Source organism: Diuraphis noxia, unplaced genomic scaffold, assembly GCF_037042655.1.
Source record: "Diuraphis noxia isolate RWA-SAM2 unplaced genomic scaffold, SU_Dnox_SAM2 contig0002, whole genome shotgun sequence".
NCBI classification, from domain to species: Eukaryota; Metazoa; Arthropoda; class Insecta; order Hemiptera; family Aphididae; genus Diuraphis; species Diuraphis noxia.
The window spans coordinates 31729071-31744141 of NW_028301712.1; the positions used below are offsets into that span (position 1 = coordinate 31729071).

General features: G+C 31.9%; 1 protein-coding gene and 1 pseudogene across 1 annotated transcript in view; one reads left to right on the top strand and one right to left on the bottom strand.

Moving 5' to 3' along the window:
* zfh1 (Zn finger homeodomain 1) overlaps positions 1-15071 on the top strand; it is a 190980-nt gene that overhangs the window by 18306 nt on the left and 157603 nt on the right. The window lies entirely within an intron of this gene.
* On the bottom strand, positions 2912-3972 carry LOC149058350 (uncharacterized; annotated as a pseudogene).

A 15071-nucleotide genomic window follows, 5' to 3' on the forward strand; every position in this document is an offset into this window, starting at 1 on the left:
ACGTATATCCTTCTGTTTTTTTTTCGGCCATTATGGATCATTAACAAAGCTAAATACGTCTTTTATATTTAATTATATGTGCCTATATATATATGTGTGCGCGCGCGCGTGTGTGTGTGTGTGTGTGTGTGTGTGTGGTGTGTGTGTGAGAGAGAAAGAGATCGTTCGCTTACAAAAGTATGAAAATGGTGCAGTAAACGTATTTTAATGATAATATTGTATACGTATAATTATTAATTATTGTGTATTATTTTAAACGCTTCTACATAATAATATTTTTGCTGTGTACATTTAAAAGTTTTTCAATTTTATCATTTTTTTTAGTGTATATTTTATTCATTGTACATCGAGTGATGACTGTGAATTTTTATAATATTTTTGAAAACATTTTATGAATTTAACTACACTACTTACACCTTTTTACTTTATAACTATATATATTTAATAATAAAAAAATTAAACATTTATCATTTTTCATATATACTTATAAAAAAGAGACACCTGGCTAATAAATTCGTTATTTTTTTTTTTAAAGCGTGTTTATTATTACTTAAACTATTTAATAAACATATTTGCTCTCTCGATTCTGTAATGAAACTCTTTGGTAAAACGCTGACTTAAGCTTGTAATTGCAGACCACACACGGCTTGTAAATCTACACTGTTATAACTTTTATAGTTACTAAACGATGTATTGACATAATGACGATTGGAACTGATAGTATGATTTTGTATAGGATTTTTACTTGTAGGTACCTCTATTCAGAATTGAGACGTAAAATTAATTTTTAATGCAACTGTATATAGCTGCTGATGTAAATATATATTGGTGGTGGGCCATTTAAATATTAAAGCCTAGCTGCAGTCTGTCATATATGTTATAATAATATAATAATTATGCAATATACCTATTAATACTATGCATGTATTTTATTTATCAATTATTTAGTGGCTGTGGTTTTATAGCTAAAAAGGATGAGATGTGTAAATTTATGATTATCATTTTTTTTTTTTTTTTACATCATGGTATTTATAACGAACGTTACTGTTCGGGTATTTTTAAACAAAGTACTTGTTATATATTTTTTATTAAATATTTTTTTATATTGTCAAATTTTCATTGAAATAAAATATTTGATAACATTGTTTATTTATCTTTAAACGATGCCGCTATTCCGAAAAAAATTCCGTCGTCATGGTTCCGCATATAAGCGAGCAGGTGAGTGAATAAAAAAAAAATAAAAGAAGAAACGGGTCGGTGTCATTGGTGTTCGGTTGAAGGAACCATTCCGTGTGGTACACGTGTATATATAGATATAGATATATTTTTAATGTGGGTTTTATTGATCTCGACATTTGTCGGGCGCCGGCACGACGACCCCTCCTTTTCTTATTTTTTTACCTGTTCTCCAAAGCCTTAGAGAGTATCTTCAAATACGGGGAATCTCGACATCTACCATCGAGGAGTTAATATGAGGGACATATTTTTTTATGATAACTATACGACTTTATGCCCATACAGTTATTATAATTCTTTCTTTTATACGCGTCTCAAAACTTTAGAAGATTTAAGTAATAAAAACTACAAACTATAAACATGCTGATAAAATATTTCACTTGTAAAAATTGTAATGTTGAGTGTAAATTTATTAAATTGAAAATAAATAGGTTGAACAGCAAAATTGGTTTTTTCGTGTTTTCATTAGGTAGTATTTTTTTTTTTTTTTTTGATTATTAAAATGTTCTTTAAAAAGCCCAGACATACCTAAAAAAAAAACACTTCATTGTTAAATAAATATATTCGTTGCTCCACTTAGAATCTAAAATTTCCAAATATCCATTAAATTATTTCAATAACTTTTTTTATTTAAATAAATAAGTCTCGGCGTCTATAGCCATTGGTATACATGGAGTTTAAAGTTAACAATTTTTAAGGGTACAGTATTTACATATTATGTAAACAAGAACAGATTATACACTATTAAACTATTTATAAGATTGGTTTTAATTTAAAAAAGTCATCATGTGATTTATGGTATCTGGATGGAGAGTTTCCGACATGATATTTGCATTGCAATAACAATTATATAGTTAGTAAGTGACAGGGAATAATATCGCAAGTCAACTTTTTAGTTTATAATAATAATTGATTAAAGTAATTTCATATAATAAAGCAATAATATTGAAAAAAGATACATTAAGAAATAAAAATATAATTTCTTGAATTTACATTTTTTTTTTAAACAAAACTGAAATGATAGTTCTTAAATGAAGAGGAGTTTATTATTATTTATGTAGTAATCTTTATATAAAAGTTTAGTTTATTCTAATTAATTTTTTAGTTACCAGTAAGAAATTATTCAAGACGTTATAAGTTATAACGGTTTATGTATTAAATTGATATCTGTACCTATCATATAGACCTTGATTCTATGTAATATTGTAATATGATAGACACATATTGAAATTTATTTTAAGTGGCACATTATATTTTTTTTAACTATCTACATCAATCTAGAAACATAACTACATAAGTATGAATCTATTAAATTTTGTCTATTTAATTATATTTTTAACTAAAAAAAACATATTAGGGAGAAGATTTAAATTCCTTCATTCCTTATTGCATCTGGTTTATTCCATCAAGAGCTACTATATAATATATCGAATGATCTATTAAATTAAGGACACTCATTGTTTCAAAAACTAATTTAAGTCATTAAAAACAACATTGGTACTCGTCTAATATGCTACCTACCGCTACTTCGTTGGCGTAGTATGCTACCTACCATAAAATAATAACAAATTAACAACAATTTATTACTAAATAATTTATTAATTTACCGTTGTCAAGAACTTCATAATATTTCAATACGTTTTTTTATAATATTTCAATTCGTCATTATATATTATTATACATCATATACTATTTTTATATCATTCCAGAAAACTTCTAATACATCGTGTTGGGTATTAACGGACCGCCACCATTCTTTTAATAATTGTCGGTCTAACAAATCTGTCGCTCCTCGGGTTTTAATTCCGTATTTAGTTTTAACATGTCTCCATATACACTCGATCGTTTGGGTTTGGGCGCCCGTTGTAGGATCAACAAAAAACTCGGAATGATTGACGGTTTCGTGATGATAACCTATATTTTTTAAGGTACTATATGCTCGCCATTGATCTGAATAAATAATTGATTCTAGTTATATTTCATTTTGTATTATTGGTAATAAAGTTGCCTTATCTCTTTTTTCCACTTTAATAAATCTTCCTTCCATAACCCCATCAACATTTTTACAACACATACCAAAAATCCACAGACCTTGAATGCGAGTACCATAATTTCTTTGAGTCGAATGATCATCATCAATATCGTCAGCATCACTTGATACATTGTCATCTACATTTGGAATTATATCTCCATTTCTCAATCGTCCTCTATTATATTTACGCTTGCCTTGAAATAGTGACTCGTCAATTTGAACAATTTTCCCTGGACCACCCATTTTCTTACGTTTATCAAACATTGCAACTGCTACATCTCTACATTCCAATCTACAATTATATTACGAGTTTTTGTTGTAAATTTTTCGGTCATTGAAACTGGTATTTGATACACCCAATACCATACTAGGTAATTCAACAATTTCATTTAATGCTAAACCACTATTACTTTTACCATTTTTATCGTAATATGTAAAAAAAGGATTTTATTTTCTTAAAGAGTGATAAGTTTGACAACCTTTTTTTGACATCGTAAATAAGTAGTTTTTAATAAATCACCATTTGAGTCTCTTTTACGATTATTTTTTTGATATTCTTTCAACGTACCTCCACAAATAACACCAACTTTTAATTTGGAACAACTACCAAGTTCTGGGAACAAGTTTCTTTCTTGAAGATATTTAACACATGTTTCCTCATTACATATTATATGCCCGTACAAATAGCGCATTGATTTATTCATTTTATAATAAAAAGTAAAACTCGCAACGAATAGGATACTTACACGAACACAACACAGACACAATATAGACTAAAATAATATATCTAACAGTAAGTTATCATGGGTCTTGGTGGATCAGATATCATAATGGCTATTAGGATATAATTTTGTACAACTGCTATAATATGTTATTTATCTTAATGACTCAAATGTATACTTTCCTGTAATAAAATTAAATAAAATCAAAATAACTATGGTAGGTAGCATACTACACGCATACAGTGTTTTGGTAGATACCATTTTATGGGTAGGTAGCATATTAGACGAGTACCACAAAATTTTTTAATATACACGTATTTATTTAAATTTTTTAAATCTTAAATTATTATTGTAATAAATTATAACATATCACCTGATCTATTATATTAAAAGGCACATGTATGATAATAATATATACGCCCGTGCGAATATTCGACGTCTGTTGTATATATTTTTTGCTACAGTGATATAATATAGTTTAAATCGGGCCGCCTGTTGTATAACGTCATACACGTATTGTTATTAATAAAAATAATATATTATGATACGCGTGCCCACCGGATTCGACTCCGTTGATAATTAGTGACTTTTTTTCTTCTCCTCCTCGTCGTTTATTCATATTTTTTACGTCTCGACGATTTCGCGTTGCGATTAGGTACGTATGCAGTATAAACTACGATGGGGGGAAAAATTAAAAAAAAAAAAAAAAAAAATTATAAATAAAAAAAATTATAAATAAAAATAACGCTCGCACGGACCCGACGGACAGATTTACATAGTACACAAAGCGGTTCAGTTGCAGGCTCTGCAGCAGTGCTCGCGCGAGTGTATAATAATAATAATAATAATAATAATAATAATAATAATATCGCACGTGAGAGCAACGAAGAGAGGGCTACACACACACACACACACACATATGTGTAGGTGCAGTGTGTGATACGATGAGAAGGGTGACGCGTAATTTATTGTAAAGTCCACCCCAGCGTGTGCCATTGTCACCAGGGCCCCCGCTCGCGTTTTCGGGGGAGTTCGGCGGTGGCGGAGTGTCACACGTGTGTGGCTGTGACGTTGTCGTTGTCGCCGTCATCGCAGTCGTAGTCGTAGTCGCACATTATAATATTATAGCGGCGGTGGTCGTCGTCGGGTGACAATTGTCCAGGTGTGCCGACTGCCGACCGACCGTCCGACCGATCGACCGACGACACCGGCTCCCCCGCCGCACGCGCTGCAGCACAATGGGTCCAGCCGGCGTGTATAATATACAGCAATAACTGTTGTCGTTGTACCGACGCCCCGCGTCCCCGCACACGCTGCACAACGACAATACAATATTATAATATTATACCGAAGGGTCGTGTTGGCCAAAAACCGTCGTCCTGCACGCCACCACCACCACCCGCCCACCCGTTGCGTCTCGTGTGTGTGTGTTTTCTACACGGCGTGCGGCACACGTACTCGCGCGTACACATATGATAATGAGATTTGGATTTGTCAAAAATCGATACACGTTCGGTGGCGGCGACGATGGTGGCGGCGGCGGCGACGGCCGCTTCGCGTGCACACCTTCCACATAATATATTATAATATGTATATTATTGTATGTTATTATTATTTTTTTTCGTTTCTGTATATATATATATATAACATACCAACACCAGTCCCGCCGAACCGCCGTCATTTCGTCGTATGTATATTGTGTACGCGTCAAACGCGCGCGCCACGAATCGATTAAGTAAGATCGCCATGGCGCGTATTATATATTCCGGAAAATGTATTCCCCCCTCCTCCAGCGCACCATCGCATTATGCTCATGCACACCTCTTCGAACCCTCTTCCGTTTTTCGGTTTCTTCTGTCACACCGGGAAAAGGTTACGCTGGGAAATTTCGTGTGCATATATACGGGCGTAACACGTTTCCACCAAAAGTATACACCTTTCCCTTTTTCACCAATACCCGTTTCCACCAAAGGTGTATCTTTCCCTTTTCCACCAATATCCGTTACCACCAAATGAGATCTATACCTATAATTTAACCACGGTTAATTTACCAAAATAATTTGTATACCATACGCTTATATTAAAATTTTTAATACAGCAATAAGTTTATTTAAAATACTAATGCGGTGGATTGAAAAAATGATATACCCATTAGTGTATTTAGCTATGTATATAATGTATAATATAGTGATATGAACTATATGTCTATATATAATGATATATATAGAGTTGGTTGATATTATTTTTTTTTCAATCGTAGAATATATAGTACCTAGTATACAATTGTTTTTGCAAAAACGTGTTAAATAATTTTATTTGGTGTAAATGGATATTGGTGGAAAAGGGAACGATACACTATTGGTGGAAAAGGGAAATGTACACTTTTGGTGGAAACGGGCATCACCCGTATATATGTACAGATGCGGACGTCTCTCTCATAGACCATTATAATATATAATGTTACTTAAGTAAGTATACACTAACGGACACGGCACAGCGACGCGATATAAATATGTTTGAAATTCCGAATTGGCTCTTTTATAGAAAACCCAATACGTATAGTTATGGAGCCCGCTCCAACTTTACTCACCCCCCTCCCACATCCTCATATATGTTATAGGCCCCAGTGTTTATAATTCTATGCCCCGATGTTTCTGCAACATTCAACAGTAGCCCACTGTATTATACATACATTAAATAATGTTCTCAAAAACCATACATTTAGAAAAAAAATATTTAAGAAGAAATAAAAATACTTGACATGTGAAATAGTTTTGAAATACTGTATTATTTGATAATTAAACACCTGTTAATAAAATCATAAATGTGGTTAATTTTTTTTTTCGATTCGATCTTCATAAAAATTAATCGATTTCATAAAAGATCGGTTCCTACAGGAGATCGATTCAAAAACTGATAATCTCATGAAAAAGATCGTTTCAGGTCGCCCATCACTGTCAGTAGCATTGTGCCGCAAAATCGCACAAAGCGATTTATGTTTATGCAAAATACTGACGTATATCCAGTGGTTGGGACGCAACTTTTTTTTTTGTAGTACGCTAATGCTACTGCTACTCATCCCCTCAAAAAAGTAGCTTGCTATAACCATTAACATTTAAAAAAAAAAATTTCTTGAATTATTTAGATATTTACTTGGTCATTATTTGTTCATGCCCACCACTATTTTTTTGTATTTTCGGAAGGTAGATTTTATTCAATGTTTCTCGTGTACTTTTATGACAAAACTCAAAACAAAACAACCGTCATCTTAATATTTTAATAATCTTAAAATAGGTTGGAGTAACGATAAAATAATGAAAATTTTCGTTACGCTAACCGTAAATTTGTAGCGCGTTGTAGTACTTCGCTACAACTATAAAGTATAGCATCGTTAACATTAGTGCGCTACTTCCGATCACTGCATATACCAATAATATTATAATTATAATACTGTAAACGATTTTTAACATGCTTATTGCTTTAATAATGGTATTTATTTCTACTACCTAAAGATCTATTTTTATTTCGGTGAAGACCTTGATATGAACGACTACATAATATCACACCTATCTGCAGGAATTAATTTTTTTTTTTGTAATATTTAAATTAATAGTGAGTCATGTGAAGAGATACGTGATTAAAAAGTTATCCATTCAAAAGGAAATTACAAATAAACAATTATATACTAATCAGACATTACGATTTCATAAATATTACGTGAAAACCTTTACAGCCACTGAATCAACCAGGAGATTATGAAAGAAAAAGTATTTTTTAACTTTTAATTTAACAATTTTGACAAATCACATTTTTAAGTAAAATGTAACATATTTTGTTGATTAATGAATGTTATTTTTAAATTATCTGTACACCTTTCTATAGTTGCATTGATTTTTATATTAACTATCGATTTGCTGAAAATAACAATTCAAAACGTTGAAATTGAATTTTAGTATTTTGTTTTTAATTTATTGTCTATATAATTGATTGGGTTTTAATAAACGTGTTTATTTTTTTTAGTTATATATGCAGCATATTATAATATAAAATAAATATTTTTACTCAAAATCAACGTAAATGTATAGGTATAGTAGGAGTAGTCAGTAGGTATACTCGGGGATGGAATTATTGTGCACTTTATTGTGTTGAACCATTTTATCGTTATACGCACCTACTAAAATGTCAATTTAAAATTGTCACTATCATCGATTTCTTTCTCCTCCGTCGCTCCCGGCCGATTATGAATATTTTTATTTTTTCACCTAAAACGACGGACCGCCGCGTAATCTCGTTATGTGTATATAGTATGTAATTATAAATAGACGCACGTGCGGTTATTTTTCTCTCGATAACATTTTCTCTCGCACTCTGATGCATGTGGAAAATGGCGCGGTTTTACCCCCCCCCCCGCCCATGTCCGCCGCCGAACATCGTAGTTTTAATAGACCCCCTTGCCCGGCTTGGCGGTCGGTGTCTGAGTGCCTGTTTTATAAGTGACGTCCCGTGTAGCGGACAGGTTAAATCCTTCACGTGTGACGCCTTCTATTAATTACCACGCGATATATTTTATTAGACGGTGTCGACCGTGTATGTGTGTGTGTGTGGTGAGAGAGCGTATATTATATGTATATGCTAAAAATAATATTCGATTTGGCTGGTTGTGGCGGGGGGCGAGAGCAATCGCTAGGGGAGGGGTGAGGGTCATCGCCAGAGCTGTCTCTGTTTTCTTCCACAATTCCCGAACTTTTTAAACTGCATCATTTTATTCTTACGGTTTAACCGTACCGATTTTGCGAAAATGTGTGATGCAGCGGAAGCGGAACTACAGTAATAATAATAATAATAATAATACAGTATATATTTATTAAAACATAATAATGCTCGCAATTGATCGCCGGTTCCTTGTGTCCGCGCAGGATTAATTTTAAGACCGCTGTCCGCGTCAGTGGACGATTTTCAACGCGATACTTTGTACCTACCTACTTTAAAACGATCTTTAAGATTTTTTTAAACACTTTTGGCAGAGTTCCACGAAAACATTGAAATATATCCTTTATTACGCTTATTAGTCAAATTATGAAAAGTCAAGTTCTAACGTTTTTGATGCACCAGTGATGAACAACTTTTCATACGGATGTTTCAAGTTCTATCAAGAAAGTGAAAGACGTGATTTAAACTTCCTGTTAATTTGTTCAAAGTATATGAAAATCTTAATTAATTAACTAATCAGAAAATAAGATTTTTTTTCATGCATTCCATTATAGCTGAATTGAATTCGGTTTCAAATCTTCACTTATGGCATAAATCATGTTAAGGATGTATAGCTTTACAGAGCAATATTTTCATCAACAATGAGCAGTTTTGTGTAAAATTGCATTGATGTTAAGTGTAAGTACAAGAACAAAAATATTCAATTTTCACTCGTCAATACTTTATATAATATAGGTTAGGTTAGGTAATGTAATCGATAAAAGATTTAAGAATGGTTACATAGTTTTGAACTTTAACAATTATATGATATACCTGCCTACATTGTGTAAAGACTAAAGACTAAAGTTTGTTTTAATGGACGAATTGTATACATAATTTTACGAGCTATATATTATATACTCCCGAGAAATGTTGTTTATTTTATATTTCATTCATTTTGAATGTTGGCCCATAGTCCAGTAACGTTCACGCGAACACCGTGGGCACAGAAACAAAAAATGAATAATAATAACATTATTATAGGAGAGATTTAAATATAAGTGACCTAATATAATATATCATTATGTTACTACGAATGAAAAACACACGAATACTTATAGGCAGCATGTTTTAATCATAGTTTTATTTGTTTTTTTTTAACATGCGTTTGTATTTGATTTTATTTTAACATCTGTTTTGTATCTTAAAGAAATGTTTTGGACAAAAATATTTTTATTCTTTTAGATTTTGAGTTCAGTACCAAACTAATATGTTAATATTATAATATTCCAACAACGTAAAGGTTTCAAAATATACTAACTATATAGTATAACACAATTACGAACTTACATTTCACTGTAAACCGTTAATAAAATGTAATGAAAAATTACTTAGAATAATAATCGGAGTGTGTCTATTTAATATTTATTTTTTTTTTATTTATTTTTTACATTTTATTTTAAATATTTAACATGCATTAAAGATACGTATTTAATCACATTAATTAATTGTACCTATACCTATAAGAAGCTATAACTATAACCATAGATAATATGCTTAATGTTCATTCATACCTAATTTATAATTTTATATATAACTAACTTTACATCACTTAACATTTTGAATTTATTGAACCTAATAAAGTAATAACTATATACCACAAAAATTTAAAATAATAAATGAATACGTTATGTCGTTATTATGATACTAATAAAAAATTTGTCACTTGCCGGTTTAGTTATTTTTGTTTATTCGTACAATAAAAAGAAATAGTTAGGTGTTCATAAATTTGAATAGTTCGTCCATTATATCATAGAACGTTATCATAGTTCTATGCCAAAATAAAATAAAATAATAAATCCGTAGTTAAATAAAAACTTTTTATTTGTATTTAATTAACTTTTATATGGCAACTCAAAATTAACTTTTTACTAAAGTATCTCAATTATTTACAGAATCATCAATTAATACTTTCGTTGTTACACGTAAATACAAACTATAAGGTATTATGGATATAAGCAGTCAAACTTTTTATATTAAACACTCTTTAAGTTTCGTTTTTGTACTTAGTATTTTGTGAATACATTTTGCGCATAACATATTATTTATGTCTTATTCACTAGCGACTAGCTTTGAAAGACAATTTTGTTTCCTTTATAACCTGAGTTTGTTAACGGAGATGACACAATTGTGTCCTCTATATATCTGAATAATACTCGTTGATTTATATTTTCTTTAAACTCGTGAGATTTAAAATTATTTTTGCTTGCTTTTATTGGCTTTCCATTGTCAGTGAACGCGCGGTGTAGATTATTATTTGTAATTTTTAATCTGCAGCATGTAGGTATATAGGTACTGCGTATTTTATGATAAAGCTGAATCGCAGTGGATTATAAAGTAAAAACACTTTAGTTTTCATCAAATTGTTTACCCATATGTCCACTATGTGATCTATTATGTATACTGTATAGATATATATAACTATTCGTTAGTATAAAATTTCTCACGCTGTGTCTATTATAACATATTATTACGGTAATTTGTTAGGCTTCATTAAACTCCTAATGTTTCTTTTGGTTAGTCGAATAACATAATTGTATATATGATGATATTATATTAAATCGATATATATACCTATATATTTTAATCGCATATCATTTTGATGTACGAAACAATAATCGGCGGTGGTATGATATTCTTCATATCAAATCAATCATTATCCATGACATAGAGTTTGTATCATACATCACTCGTCGTCATAAAACTGTACATAATATAATAATGCATAATATTCATTGTTATAACAATACCAATGCTATACATATATATCGATTGACAGTAGGTATTTAAGTTTCGAAAAAAAAAAAAGTCAAACATCCCTATTAAATCATTTTCTACAAACGCCACTAAAAATAGATTGTATTACTGTACATATCATACGGCTGCAGATACCTAAATCGTCGACTAAATTCGGTTCGCAACATTCGTAATGATTCCGAGGGTCGTCGACGTCGTAATGGCGGCGCATTGGCTGTGCGGTGGTGGCGGTGGCTTCGGCGGCGGCGATGATGAATTCACGGGCACACCTGAGGCGGGCGGCCGTGTGTCCTCCCTCCATATACACACGCACACCGGTAAGGTCCGGCCTCGGTATCGATTCGACCTGTACGGCGCCCCCTTGAATGCTACCCGCCGCCACCGCCCACGCCATCGGCTTCCGACGTTCCGGCGTCGGGAAAGGTATTATACAGCCACCAGGTAAACACCGCCGCCCGTGTCGCCCACTCCTTTTAACAGTCCCCCCGCCGCCGCCGCTACTACTGTTTTCCTCTTCGCCGTCGCCGTCGCCCTTCCGTCGATCCTGAGGCGCCGTCTGCTATTCAATCGGCTTGCCTTGCTGCGCGAAATATATATATTATATAACAGTCGCACACACATATCGACAACACGTGTACGTGACCGTTACGAAGGCGGTCGACCGGTATGGTATATGGTAACGGCGAGAGTGAGAGAGTGTGTGAGAGAGAAACGGCGCGAGTGAGTCTGCTGCAGTCGACGCACAGTGTATTATTGAACGTTCTGAATCGTTTAGCTGAATGTTAAATATGCCCATACAGTCGTGTTTGGCTGTATCAATAATGCAAGGTGAGAGAAAAAGAAATTGGTTCCCGACCGCCTGCGCAGTATTTTTATTTTTTGATATCCGCCGTCCGTGTATATATTTATAATTGAATCGAAACGTCGACCGTCGTGGCGTTGTTGGCCGTGACATGTAAAAAAAATAAATATCCGTTAATTATTATTGTTATTACTATATATTAATATTATCACGCTTGGCACTTTAGTAATTAATTTTAATGTTTAACGCGTCTTTGAGTTTTAGAATAAATGCTGTCATATATAGTTTTGAAAACTTGTTACATTAATTAAATCGTTTGAGATATGCAACTCAAAGAATCGTAAATTAACATGGTTGTGTTTTTATTATAATTTCTTCTTCGTTCTTATATTATCTTATTTAGTACCTGTTTTAAACTCTTTTATTTATTACATAAACAGAATTCCATTTTCATAAATTTTTATTATCCGGAATAAATTATCTAGGGTTATTAGTTGAGTACCTACTTACATTGTTTAATTTTTTATCTACTTTAGAATAACTTGTAATATTTATAATATATACATAATATGTAGTTTTAAATGGTAGGTATACCTATTGTTAAAATCATATAAATTTAGTTTGCAGACTGGTCGTCTGGAGAGTATATACAATGTTAATTAATAATACATAAAATGTGAGTATACAAGCATAGGAAATATAGGCAAAGATATAAAAATTTAAAATATATCAAAGCAAATGTATATTATTTTTTCAATAAAATATTACCTTTATATAAACAACACATTTTAAAAGAAACAACAAAAGTATATTCTAACTGGTTTGATTTAAAAAAAAAAGTATTATAATCGTTTTTGTCATCTCGAGGGGTTTCAAGTGTACGTTTATTAGTTATGCCTTATGCAGTTATGCTTATAGGCATATATATATATATATATATATATATATAATCAGTTGAGATGGAACATAAACAAAAACTGTTTAGGATCATCACGGAACGTTTAAGCACTGAATGCCAACACCGCCGAATGGTATAGTGTAATAGATAGTTGGAGAAATGTAGGTACGAAGTAGCTTTAAGAGGACGTGATACCCGCATGTGTTGTCTCTGTCTTACAAGTGCATTATATAGTAAATTTTACGTTCAGCAGAACACGTGTAGCTCCGTGTGCTTAAAAATTAAAGTGAATTTACCTTTTATAGAATTTAAAGGTATGATTGTTATCTAGTCAACCTCATATGCTTTTTAATATATTTAAATTTTAAAGGAAGTTATGAGTATTTTAAGATGCACAAAAAATTCACAATTTTAAAATACTCATAACTCGCTTTAAATTTGATATAAAATAAAAAGCATATGAGGTTGTCTATATAATAATCTTGCCTTTTCATTTTATAAGAGGTCAATTCACTCTAATTTTTAAGTTAACGGAGCTACACGTGTTCTGCTGAGCGAAAAATGTACCGTGTTACGCATTTGTAAGACGGAGACAACACATGCGGGTATCACGTCCTCTTAATAGTGTAACTTGAAAAATAATCGTGATTAAATAACATATTGATGATAAGATTTTTATATTTATAAAATCGAAACTGTATAGGTGCTAAGTTCCATATTTTAATATTTTATTATTCAAAGTTTAAGCTCAACAATTTGATTTAAAACATGTTTAAAAAAAGATTATTATCAAAACTAATAAATAATCGTCAACATTAATTACGAAATTTAATTACATTATCGAAGTTATAGGTTTGGTTATTTAGTATAAAATCTAAATATATTTTATGTGTAGATGACGTATAGCTTAAGGAATCAATAATAATGATTATTAGTTGGTTTAAATAATGCAATGTATACATATATGCATATTGTACCTATAGTCACATAGGTACCTCTATAACATTGGTGCCTACGTTTGATTTTGTAGATGATAAAAATACATAATATATAATAATAATAGTCATAATTAATAACTATGAAATTATGTTTCGTCTCGGGGTTGTGTGCGTTGGTGGGGAAGGGGAAACTATACAGCGCACAGGATGTGGATCTGGCGGTATCTCGTATAACAGATTTTCAGGTGTTCCCATGTGGTGGTTTTTAAGACGGTCTAAAAATAAATGCCGGATACCCAATGGACCCGGCGCATGCGGTACGTGTGGCATATATACAGCCGCTCACCGCAGGGCCAATTATTGTACCAGCTCATGTGCATATGTATATATCTACAGTATATTATGTATAGGAATAAAAATCACCAGACAAGTTATTCGTATACGTGTTGAGTAATCCTGACTCGGGGAGAAAATACATACCGATATTCGGACACACCTGGATCGTAAACTGCTTAACTACAGCCTCACTATTCGTATAACCTATAAATATACATCGATATAGGTCTGCTGCTGCCTTTAAACGGAATTTACTGCACGTCCGGAGCACATATGGCTGTGAATTGTCGTTAATATAATATATTTATTAAAATACGTGTACATGTAATACCTAGGTATGTACTAAAATTGAAAGTATTTTACTCGTGTTGTACCGGCCGTTATGAAATTAATGCACATTACTAGAAGTCGAAATAATAAATTAGAATTGGGGTTGCTGCCGGCGGCGGGAATTGGGTATAATAATGTAATATTATTTTTGTTTTAGGTACGATTTTAAATATTAACTTTTTTTTTTTTGTTAAATACCTACCTACCTACATAATTCAATGAAATTGTTGAGTTTTTTTGTACATAATGATGGTGCATTATACTTTTGATT